Source organism: Apis mellifera, unplaced genomic scaffold (genome assembly GCF_003254395.2).
Source record: "Apis mellifera strain DH4 unplaced genomic scaffold, Amel_HAv3.1 GroupUN_67, whole genome shotgun sequence".
Taxonomy (NCBI): domain Eukaryota; kingdom Metazoa; phylum Arthropoda; class Insecta; order Hymenoptera; family Apidae; genus Apis; species Apis mellifera.
This window is the reverse complement of record NW_020555912.1, coordinates 1-12,477: the sequence shown is the minus strand read 5'-3', so window position 1 is coordinate 12,477 and position 12,477 is coordinate 1. Positions and strand designations below refer to the sequence as shown.

Below are 12,477 nucleotides of genomic sequence, written 5' to 3'. Positions count from 1 at the left end.
TAAAATCATAATTTTAAAGTCATAATTAAAATTATACAAATAAAATAAATAATATTATAATAATATTATAAATAAATAATATTAATAAATATATGAACAAATATATATATATATATAATATAAAATGAGTAAAAGTTGTTAAAAAATCACATCCTTTAAAACGTTTTTTACTGTTCAATATGAATAGCAAAAGGAAGCATTTGCGGCATGTTATACTTTATTGCTTTAAAAAAAGGTGACAATGAAAATGATACTGCAGATGAAATTTGTATTGTTTACAGGAATGGTGCTATAACCATTACGACCATCCATAATTGGTTTAAGAGATATAGTGCTGGCAATTTTGACTTGAAAAATGAAGGACCCTACGGCCGTCCAACAACGATAAATATGAATCTTATCAAGACCATGCTTGCTGAAAATCCGCGATACAGCAAGAGATAGTGGATGCCATTAATATTTCTAGGAAAGCTGTAGATAATTTTTGGAGAATTTGGGTTCTACAGCTATTGATGAAAACCGACTTTATGAAATAAAGTCTCTATGTGCAATTTCCTTCTTCAGAGACATGAAAGAGATCTCTTTTTAAAGAGGTTATCGTATTACGTTATCGTATTATATTATATATTATCTCTTATCACTGAAGAGTAGACTTGGATTTTGTATCAAAATGCATCGAAAACGCACTTGATTTAAGAACGATAGACCTTTAACTGTCGCGAAACCTAGACTTCGCGAAACCTGAAGAAAGTTTTTTTATCCATTTGTTGGGATTGGAAATGTATAATCTATTATGAGCTCCTTTCTCAAGATAAAGCTCCTTTCTCATCAATTTTAGAAAATATTCTTTTCGTGATAAATGGCTCCAATTCGTAAGCGAAAAAAAACGCACCTCGAGGAATATTTTGCAAATAAACCCCAACAATTTTGGAAAAAGGGAGGCTTTCTGAGAAATAGAAGAACAAAACGATGATAGAGCAGAATGGTTCATATATAATGCAATAAATTAATCTTAAACAAAAAATATCGTATATTCATTTCGTATCAAAAAAAAAGAAACAAACTTATAGGACATCCTAATATATTTTGATCTAAGCTTAGAGACATTGTCAAAAAAATTTTATGATTTTTAATGTTAAATCATTTCAAGGTATTGATCATCACTTTTGGTATTTCTTGACTTATAATTATAGGAATTATCTCGCTATTTGATGTTCTCAATTTATCCTTTTGAAATAAGATGGGCAATTGCAGGTATATTTAATATCTTTTTCTTACTATTCCCAAGATAGCTTATAACGGATTATAATATGGGTCACGAAAATCTTGCTCCTTTATAATTAATTCGAGGATTACTTGAATTACTCTCAACCGCTATTTGGGAATTTTTACAATGATAAAATCGATTGTGTTGAATGCACTTTATTTTGTTATATGTGGATTGAAAGAGAATATGCGTGAGCATTATGTACTCAGTACTTCTTACAGAACATACATTTGTTTGAGGGATGGCTCTGTTCATTGTAACTTTGTTTGTGATACACTTTGTTGTGTGATATCGGTCCAGAGCGATAGAGTTATCGGATATCTTGATAGTTTTAACAGAGTTGAATTATAATAGAATTATACATTTTCTATTTTGTCATTGATAAATGTATTGCTTTTTCTTGGACTCCCAACATTTTAATTCTCGCTTCTTTGCATCTGCCCATCTATTTATCGATTTATATAATCGGCCAATTGAGTTTGGTCAAGTTTTAAATTTATTTTCTAATCCGTGCGAAGGCTTGAATGACATTATTAAAGAATTATAATCCCTTTAAATCGAAGCTGATGCATATAATCTCCAGCTTTAGAAATCTAGTTTCCCATTTCATTTATCCGCATAAATAAAATTTGTAGACACTAACGAATGTAGAATATTCTTGAAAATTATGGTCAAGTTGCCTCAACATTTTCATTGATGCCACTTCTGTAATTAAAAATAATAGGGATAAATGGAAAGTAAATTTATCTTATGGGTTTTTTCTTCTTATGGTTTAATTAACTTATTCCAAAGAATGAACGCAACTCTCAATCTTATTCGTGTTTCGATGCAAACACGATATGCTCTCTATTATTAAAATAGAGATCAAAATCTTTCATGTGATAAGTATGTCTCATTGGTACATCAAAAGGCATTTAGATGTCGTTATGGACATTTTTAGATAATTCTCTGTTATTTTTAAGACATTCCTGACCAAGAATTCATTACTAATATTAGGTCATCGGCGAAAGTCAAACAAGATATATTTTATTTCATATTGTTTCTTCAACACGAAGAGAAGTAGTTCTAAAAAAATATTAAAACACAGGGTGATAAAGGATCTTCTACTTCACTCCGTGGAACAAATGGACAGTTGACCTATCGTATTATATATGAGTTTACATATTTTGGTCATTGACTGTACTGCTTGTGAACGCCCTTTTCGTAGAGTAATGTATCAAATGTTTTTCTAATATTCAATTGCATTACGATCAAGCCTTCTTGCACTTTGTTTTATGAGATTTCGGTCAGAACATGCATATTATTATAATATTCTTTTTTCTGGTGTAAAAAAAGATCTTTTGATAAAGGATGCAATTATGCCTTAAATTTTATATCGATTATATATAAATCCAATATAATCAATATAACAGAGGAATATAATTCTCGAATTCATTATTATTCTTTTTCTTTTTAAGAAATAAGAAATAAGTGCGATTTCAAGAAATAGGCTGCAATTCAATAATTAAAAGATTATATAACTTCCTGAGAATATTTACTACTTCATAGGATTATAGTTGGCATTTTTTGATCTCGTCAAGGCCAGGAACAAAGTCTATTTTGGTTTTGAATGATCCGACTTCTCACGTTAGATGAATGAGAGAAAATCATTGAGAAAAAAATATTTCTCTAAATCATTCAAGTTAAACAGATTTCTTTCATAATTCTCATATATATGCCTTACGTTGACGTAATGAAAGACTTGAAGAAAAAATTTCTCTTGTACCCACTGCAAACATATTTGACAAGAAGGCCTCGATTTTTCTCTAAAAATTTTAAGTTTTATATAAAAAAGATACTGCTGTTAAATCTTCTTTCGCGATCTTCTCTTGGTCTTTCTCCACCAATAGATACAACACCAGTTGGTAATACAAGAACAATTTCTTTTAATGCGATACTATTGGTGCTTATCCAGATGATGGATAATCAAGTTACAGTAACTTCTTCCATTAATTTAAAAAGTTTTAATATCATAATTTCAAAAAAGAATATTACAAAATTGGCGAAAGAAGAGGTAAGAAAAAACTCTTGTCAAACTAATTCTTACTGGCTTGTCAGTGAAAGAAAGATTGAAAAATCAAGAAAGAGAAAAAAGAATGAAAAAACATATAAAAGAATAACATATAAAAAATATATAAAATATAAATTTTTGAATAAGAAACAATAGTGATAGAGAAAAAGTGATAGAAATCAAGAAATTATAAATAACAATAAGAAAATATTATTAAAAAATCAAATAAAAATTATTAATAAACATGTATATATAAAAATAAATTAGAATCAGAAAATAAAAATGTCTTATATTTAATTTGTTTCAAAATTTCTAAACAAGAGGAACAATAAATTCATTTTAGGAATGAAATAATATATCACATAAAATCTAAAAAACTTATTGATGGAATACTCAAGTTAACAATTGCGATATCTGTATACAATTAACGAAAGACTGATATACTATTGGTATCTCATATCAAATTTTGTTTGTTTTTCAAATTTTTTCTTCCCTCCTTTCCCTCGTATAAATTTAAAATTTGTAATAAATGTATACACACATATATATATATATATATATATATATATATATATATATGTATACATTTATTACATACATACATATATATATGTATGAATATCTTATTGTGTTATAACACGGACAATTGATTATTAATCTATATTTCTTTAACATAATTATTTGAATTGTAATTATTTATTTCATTCGAATTTTTAATTATACATGTGTTATTATTTATTCGGATTTTTTTCTTCATTTTTTTTTGTTATATGTTATTCTTTGAATAAAAATACATATTTATTTTGTATTTATTTTATTTATATTTATAATATAAATTAGCATAATATATTATACAAATAATTTATTAATATTTTGTAATATTTCGGCGATTTTATGCTTGATCACGTCTCTTTTCGATCAATTTCGAAAGGGGTTTCGCCATAACAGCGATTTTCATAAGTATTTTTACAATTTTTATCAAAATTGATTATTCACCAGTTTATCTTTATTATCTTCGAAGATTAAGCGGTTTTAAGATTATAGAATTTGGAATTCTGTAAATTTCAAAATTTCCTCTTTTTTATACGACAATAGCGTTTTAACCTCTTGTATATAAAATAATCAGTGAAAATTGAGTGTAAAGAGTAATGTTTCCCGCTTGCAATCTCCACAAAATATCGCATGTACTATCTTTTACTATCTTCTATACTTTCTATCTTCTATCTGATATCAATTTTAAGATTACCGAATTTTAAGAATTCCAAAATTTCCGCATTTTTATACGACATTTTAAACTCATTATGCTCAATTTTGGCTGGTTATTCTATGACAAACGGTAGAAATAAAGTCGTTATAAAGAACGTTGTTATAAGAAACGTTATAGGAGTCGTTATAAGAAACGTTATAAGAATCATTATAAGAAATGTTATAAAGAACGGGAAATTTTGGAATTTTTAGATGTAGGTAATATTAAAATCACTTTATCTCCGAAGATAATAATAATATAATACATATATCATTATAGTTATATACATATCCATACACAAATTATATACGTATATATAAACACACCAGAAATAATACATACACGTACATACAGAAATGATATATATATATATATATATATATATATACTACGTTCGTTTAAGATTTACACACATACACTATTCGAGTAATAGATATATAAAAAAGATACCTCGAGAAAAGTATTAACATTCGTACGTATAAGAGAGGAAGTGATAAGAAACAGACACACACACGGATAGATAGACAAAAACGATACATATATGTACACACACACACACACACACACACACACACACACACACACACACACACACACACACACACACACACACACACACGCAATTAAAACGATATAAATGTAACAATATGTATAATAAGATTACGTAACATAACGTAATATGATATAAATATAGTAGATATATAATAATAACGATACACACATACACACACACATACAAATCATATATATATATATATATATATATATTAATAATATATTTAAAAATACGATATAAAATATAAATTATAAAAATATAAACAAATTTAATGCATAATTTCAAAAGATCATTATGAATAATACGTAATGGTACACAATCTTAATGATTATCACCTATATAAAATTTGACCTACCTACCCACCTATTGAAAATTTGACAGTAAAAAGAAATAAAAAAAGGAAATCAATGGTTTGAAATAATAAATATTTTAATAAGTGTTAATATAACAACAACAACAACAATAATAATAATAATAATAATTTTAATAAATATTTTAGTTATTTTTTTATTTTATTATTTTAGTTTTCTTTAATTTTCTTTATTTGTTTCATTTGAAAATGTGAAAGTGTAAATAATTTAACTATTTTTCTGTAGAATATTTTTATCAATTTATATTAAATTAATAATTGTTTATATAATAGAATTTTAGAACATAGGTAAATATAAATCTCACATATAGTTTCTCTCCATATTAATTGTCATAATTTTCTTATTTTGAAGATTATTCTTTTTAAAATTATACGATATAATTATAAGAATTTTAATAATGTAGAAATATTTAAATTCATAATAATTTTTGTATTTAAATATATCGATAAGCATTCGTAATAATAATAATCCATTTTAAATATATTTTGTTCTATAATAAGATTTAATTGTCTATATCACCAATTAAGAATAATATTATTTAATGTGGAATTATATTACATGGAAATCGACAATGTGTAAATATTCGACAATGTGTAAATATTCAACAATGTGAAATTTATAACAGTCTAATTTCGTAATGTTGTAAAAACAAATATTGTGATGCAGTATTTAAAGAACGTGATGAAAAAAGAAAATTCATGAACCGAAGCATATGTAAACTTATTACGGGCACAAATGCTCAATTTTTTTTTATAGAAGATAAAATCGAGATAAAAGTCCGAGATAATATCGTGTGGATTTGTTCAATTACCATTAATAAATACAACAATTTGTAATGAAATGACAACACTCGTTTCATTAGAATCCACTGGATCGTGTTTTCTTGTGAAAGTAGTGAAAGAAGTTTCTTCTAATATTCTTAAATGTCGTGTAAATTTTCCTAAATTCATAAAATTAAAAATTAAACTCTATATATATATTGGAATAAGACAAATATTAACGTCAATGACTTTTATGTAATAAATATATCAATATTTTTGTTTTTTTTTTATAAGGAAAAAATTCATTCAATATGCGTGTCAACGTACACAGCCTTAAAATGTTATGCAGAAGTATGATCGTTAATTTTATAGCTATTCTGTTCTGTCATCTTAAAACGTAAGTAATGAAACGAAGCAAGAAATTTGATTACTAGATATAGAAAGTTTTGATCGTTCGGTACAACTTGTATCTAAAAATATAATGGCAATAAAATATTAAGCTTGGATTAAACATCCATTAGGTGTAAAATATTTATATTTCTCCTTTGTTGTAAAATTAAAAGATATATTACAATAGAATCTAACATCGTTATTTATAGTCTTCTTTTACGTTTAAATGTGGAAATACAAAAAGAAATATTTATTTATAATTAAAAATATTATTCACGAAAAAAATTAAATGAAATTAAAATCATAAAAAATATTAAGGAATAAATATGAGGGAAGGAATAAAAAAAACCATTTCGAATCATTACCATTTTCACCATATCTTGTATCAATCGATTTGGTTGACTTGTCAAACGGATGATATTCATGTTGACCAGCAAAGAGTTACAACATTGTAGTCGATTGCATGATGTTCACGATGACCACAAGAAGTCTTTACAAGAATACCGGATTACGAAGACTTTGTTCCAATGACACGCAAGCAGAAATTGGAAGTCATAGAACCAAGGCCGATTTATAGAAAATCGCATTCGATGTACAGAACCTCTCAGAATATCAATTGGTATGCAAAGGTACCAATCGATAAAAGCACGGATTTTCGACTGTCCATCGGAAATAGAACATTCGATGAATTCTTGCAATTGTTGACGATTGATAGACGATTGATGACTCGAACTAGATTTGAAATAATTAATAAAAAGAAAGTAATATTAATTATAAAATCGATAAATTAAGTAATATAGAGAATTTTATATTTCGTTCGCAGTTAAAGGATGTATTTTTATACGAAATGCTCTCGCAATAAACTTAATCTATATATCTTCTAATCTTAACTTAAAACTAAGACACACACATCCCACGATGATCCCACGATGATCCCATGTCGATTCCATGATGATCCAGCGGCGATACTACGATGCCTCCGATGGCGGTTTAAGGGGTTAAAGTGGTACCTACAGTCCAATCTAAATTAAAATAAAAGGAAAATTGGCACAATTTTCTGGATTGGATTGCACGTACTGCGTAGTTCATAGCTTGGTATAAGTAGATTTTTAAAAATCTATTTTTGGAAAATTTTCGAAATAAATTTTTCAAAGAATAATCTATGGTAATCTATATCAATTATCAGTTTTATCACGAGGAGATGACTACGCATCGAAACCCATCTAAAGTTAAAAAATTAAATGCAACAAAAGTTAAATATATTAAGAATATATAAGTACGAAACATTAAAATTAATAATTAATATAAATGAATTAGAAAAATGTAAAATATAAATAATTGATAATCGAAATGAATTATAATTAATAATTAATATTAAATAAATTATAAAAAGAATAAGAGAAGAAAAAATAAGAAATAAAAATTAAATAAATCTGAAAAGAAAAATTAATTTAAAATAAATTTTGATTATTTAAATTAGTATTTTACAATAACAATTTATCACTCGCAATAATATTAATCCTACGTTGTGATGACAACTAGGCTTAATTTATACCTTAATATTATTTTAATCTATCTTAATTTATTTATTATAATTAATAGTAATGTAAATCTTAAATTTATAACATAACAATCTTAAATTTATAAATTATAAAAAAATTTATAAATCTTAAATTTAATAACAAAAATAAGTAACAAAAATACTCTCATTTCACTTAAAACGAAAAAAAGAAATTATATAATGAAAAAAAAGAAATTATATATATAAAAATTATATAAATTAATTTATATCAAGAATTGTTTAGTAAGAGAGAGCTCAAAAGTACAAATTTTACATACAAGTGTAATAATTGAGAAAAATAATTAATCATGCAAGATTTAGATTGGAGTGTATATACGCGTAATTTTTGGCTTGCCATCGATTTCCATCATAATAAATGATGAAATATTTTTAAGTTTCAAAATATTTTAGAAACTTTTTAATGAAATATTTTTTTTTTACATGGACAAAATTTAAAAAAAAAGAATTGAAAACCGAATACCGGGTCTCACCAACGAGGAGGTAACTATATCGAGATCCACATTCAACTATAAATTAAAAAATAAATAAGAAAAATAGATCAAAGAATAGATGAAAGAATAAATAAATAAGTATAAATTAAACAATAAATGAAGAAATGAATAGAAAATGAATAGATAAAAGAATAAATAAACAAAAAATATATTAAGATAATAAACTATAACTTTAAAAAAAAAGAAATAAATAGGTGAAAGAATAAATGAATAAATCAATAAAATTATATATTAAGAAATATCTTATAAAATAAATGTTTAAATAAATGAATGTATAGATGATTAAATAAATGAAACAATAAATAAATACTAATTAAAAAATAAAATATATAATGTTAAATAAATTTTATTTCATTATTCACGATAAATGATTAAAAAATGTTTTCAATATTATAAAAATTTAGTTAAAATATTATCGATTTTCTCGACACATAATTTTGATGAGAAATGATCGTTCTATCGCATCATATATAGAGGAGATCGCTGTTATTGTCACTAAGTTGGACGAAAACGTACGTTTTCTACGCTAAATCTGATTTATTGAGTACAATGACGAATAATTCAACAATTTTAACTTTTATGACTATTAATTTATAACATCGTAATAATTTATTACTTAAAAATTGATATATCTTTACTATTTTTATCGTTTTATCATGTCTTTAACAATTTATTACAATAATTGCAAACATAATAATTGATATATTTTTATAAACTAAAACTACATTTTACACTTCTGTGATATTAATTTTCGATTCAACTATAATTATTCAATTATAATTTATAATATATATGTTATAGCCCATTTTATAATTATAAATTGAAATGATGTATACTGATCAATCGAAAATAATGAATTTCAATATGAAATAAAAATGAATAAGAATTGTAATTGATATTGGATAATAGTAGATAGTTCTTGTTTCGTTTGCTAATAAATATTTCTGCTAAAATCGTTGCAATTGAATTTAAATTAAAATTCAAATAATCATATACCATTTATTTTATTACTGAAATTATCTAAATCATTTATTAAATTTATTTTCGTTACACTCTACGTGTAATTGATCGATAAGATTGAACATGATTTCAATGTTACATTTCTCTCAGAGATCTGTAATCTTTATTCGATTTTTTACTAAATCCTAAAATTATCTTCCAGTCAATGTATATATATATATATATATATATATATATATATATATATATATATATATATATATATTATAATAATTATAATATATAAATGTAATATATAATATACAATTTATTTCGGGATTGTAAAAATTATAAATTTATTGTTATTAAAAAATTTCCTACAAATAGAATAATAATTTTATAATAATAATTATTGCAAATAAAAATTAGAATGAAATAAAATTAAAAGCTAAAATGAAAATTAAATAAAAAAATATTATAGATTAAATTAAAATAAAACTATTGAAAAAAATCATTGAAAGGTAAATTAAAATCTAAATAATAAATAAAAATAAATTTAAAAAAGTTAAATTTAATAAGAAAGTAATTAATAAGTTAAAGAAGATTAAAAAGATTAAAGATTAGTATAAATTAAAAATTGAAGAATAAATTAAAGTAAAATTAAAATTTAAAAGAAGTTATAAATTTTAATTATAAAAAATTAAAATTAAATAGATATAAATTTAAAAATTAATAGTTAAAGTAATCAGTCAAAGAATAAAATAACCAATATTGAGCAATGTTTCTTGCTTGCAATGAGCGCAAGAAATCATATGAATCACTATTTTCGGAGATACAACTGTTTGTTATGCAATAATGCACTAATAATGCACTATTTTAAGGATTCTAAAATTTCCATTTCTTTGAACGACCATAGCACATGAACCGCTTATCGTCCAGAAACCAACCAAACATGAGGTCAAAGTGCATTCCTTCACGCTTGTAACGAGCTGCGGAAATCGTATTTATCTCTCTTATCTTCGGAGATATAGCCGTTTTAATAATGCACTATTTTAAAGATTCTAGCAATTTCCACTTCTTTGGACGACCGTAGCATATGAACGGTTTGTCGTCTATAAACCAATGAAAGACAATAAGATAAAAATATTATATTAAAAATTTAAAAGAATTAATAATATTCTGTAATGATATTATTCTGATTTCTATTTTTTTTATAGATGTTTCTACAGGAATGTTAAGTCCACGTATGCATTCTGTGCGAAAGAGATTATAATGGATACAACAAGTACGTGTACAAGAAGTACATAGGCGGAATCTTCATCCAAGATTCTCGACACATCATAGGTTAGTATCATGATAAATATTTGAAATTTTATATTATATATAATTTTTATATTTAGTAGTACTACATCATGCAATTCACATGTTCATCAAGCAAATCAACATACGTGTAATAATAGAAATCCTAATCTTGCAAATAATCGTTGCAATGGTTCGAAAAATATGATATTTGGAGAAAATTATTTTCTTTCTCCAATTTTACCATCACTACAATAACCTACTATTTATCTTCATCCAGAAACTAGGAGGCCACCAAATATTAGTCCATCGTGTTCAGCAATCTGTGATGGTAAATTCAATCAAAAAAATTATATTATAATAAATATTATAATGAATTTATAATTTTTTTATTTTTTTTATTTTTTATTGTTTTTTCAAGAATTTAATTTTATATAATTTTTATAATTTTCAATAATATAATTTTTAATTTATATTATTTTATATGTTTAGGAAAATTCTTTGAATGGTGTAGATATGGAACCAATACCACCAGTTATGCTGCCTTCAATGCTAATTCATCCTTATATACCTCATATGTATCATTATTATGGTCCTCATCGAAGACCACTTGGTCCACAACTATATAGATACTATATATCATATTAATTTGCAACATCTTCATTTGGTATGCTTTTATATATAATACTGATAATGAATAATATATAATTTTGTATTTGTATACACACACACACATACACACACGCGCGCGCGCGCACACACGTGCACACACAAACATATATATATATATATATATATATATATATATATATATAATTCACATAGCAAGCATCTGATGCTCATGATATATAATACAATACCATTTTCATCTTTTGGCTTGCTACATCCAGCACGTCCAATGTCGGCGCAACTTGAAAATTATATGCATCTTGTTAATTTACGGCATATGGTTCATATTAATTGCGGAGAACACAAGAATCAATTGAAAGTCATACATTCCATTATAAGTACAAACGGGTAATGTATTATATTTTTGTATGAATTTATTACAATATGTATATTGCTATTTTTACTTCATTTTAATATTTTATTATTTAATAGAAAAAAAAATTGAAAATGAAGATACTATTGAAAAATGTACTATATGTTTATCTGAATTTGAAGACTGTGAAAGTGTCAGGTATAATTATTTTTTATATACGTAATAATTTTCTTTAGTAACTATTTTTTTATTTTATATATAATATTTTTTTAATGTTTTTATATAGGAGGCTTCCATGCATGCATTTATTTCATATAGACTGTGTCGATCAGTGGTTATGTACTAATTAATGCTGTCCTATATGTCGAGTGGATATCGAAATTTTTCTACACAAGAAACTTGAAAACACTGCGTAGTTGAAAGCCGATTTTAATCATTTGTTTTTGTTTTTAAGCATAATTAGATAATATGCTCATCTAAATATTTTAAAAAATCTTATACATGAGTAAATCTTTTTCTGACAGTACTATGAATGTTGGATAT

General features: G+C 24.6%; 2 long non-coding RNA genes across 2 annotated transcripts; both read left to right on the top strand.

Moving 5' to 3' along the window:
- The first annotated feature begins 10,715 nt into the window (after positions 1-10,715).
- On the top strand, positions 10,716-11,619 carry LOC107965808. Its single transcript, XR_003306462.1, has 4 exons — positions 10,716-10,756; positions 10,871-10,997; positions 11,054-11,283; positions 11,445-11,619. It is a non-coding gene; the product is annotated as an uncharacterized LOC107965808 (long non-coding RNA).
- Positions 11,620-11,784: 165 nt separating this feature from the next.
- Positions 11,785-12,451, top strand: LOC113219385. Its single transcript, XR_003306461.1, has 3 exons — positions 11,785-11,969; positions 12,054-12,132; positions 12,221-12,451. It is a non-coding gene; the product is annotated as an uncharacterized LOC113219385 (long non-coding RNA).
- Positions 12,452-12,477: the final 26 nt, after the last annotated feature.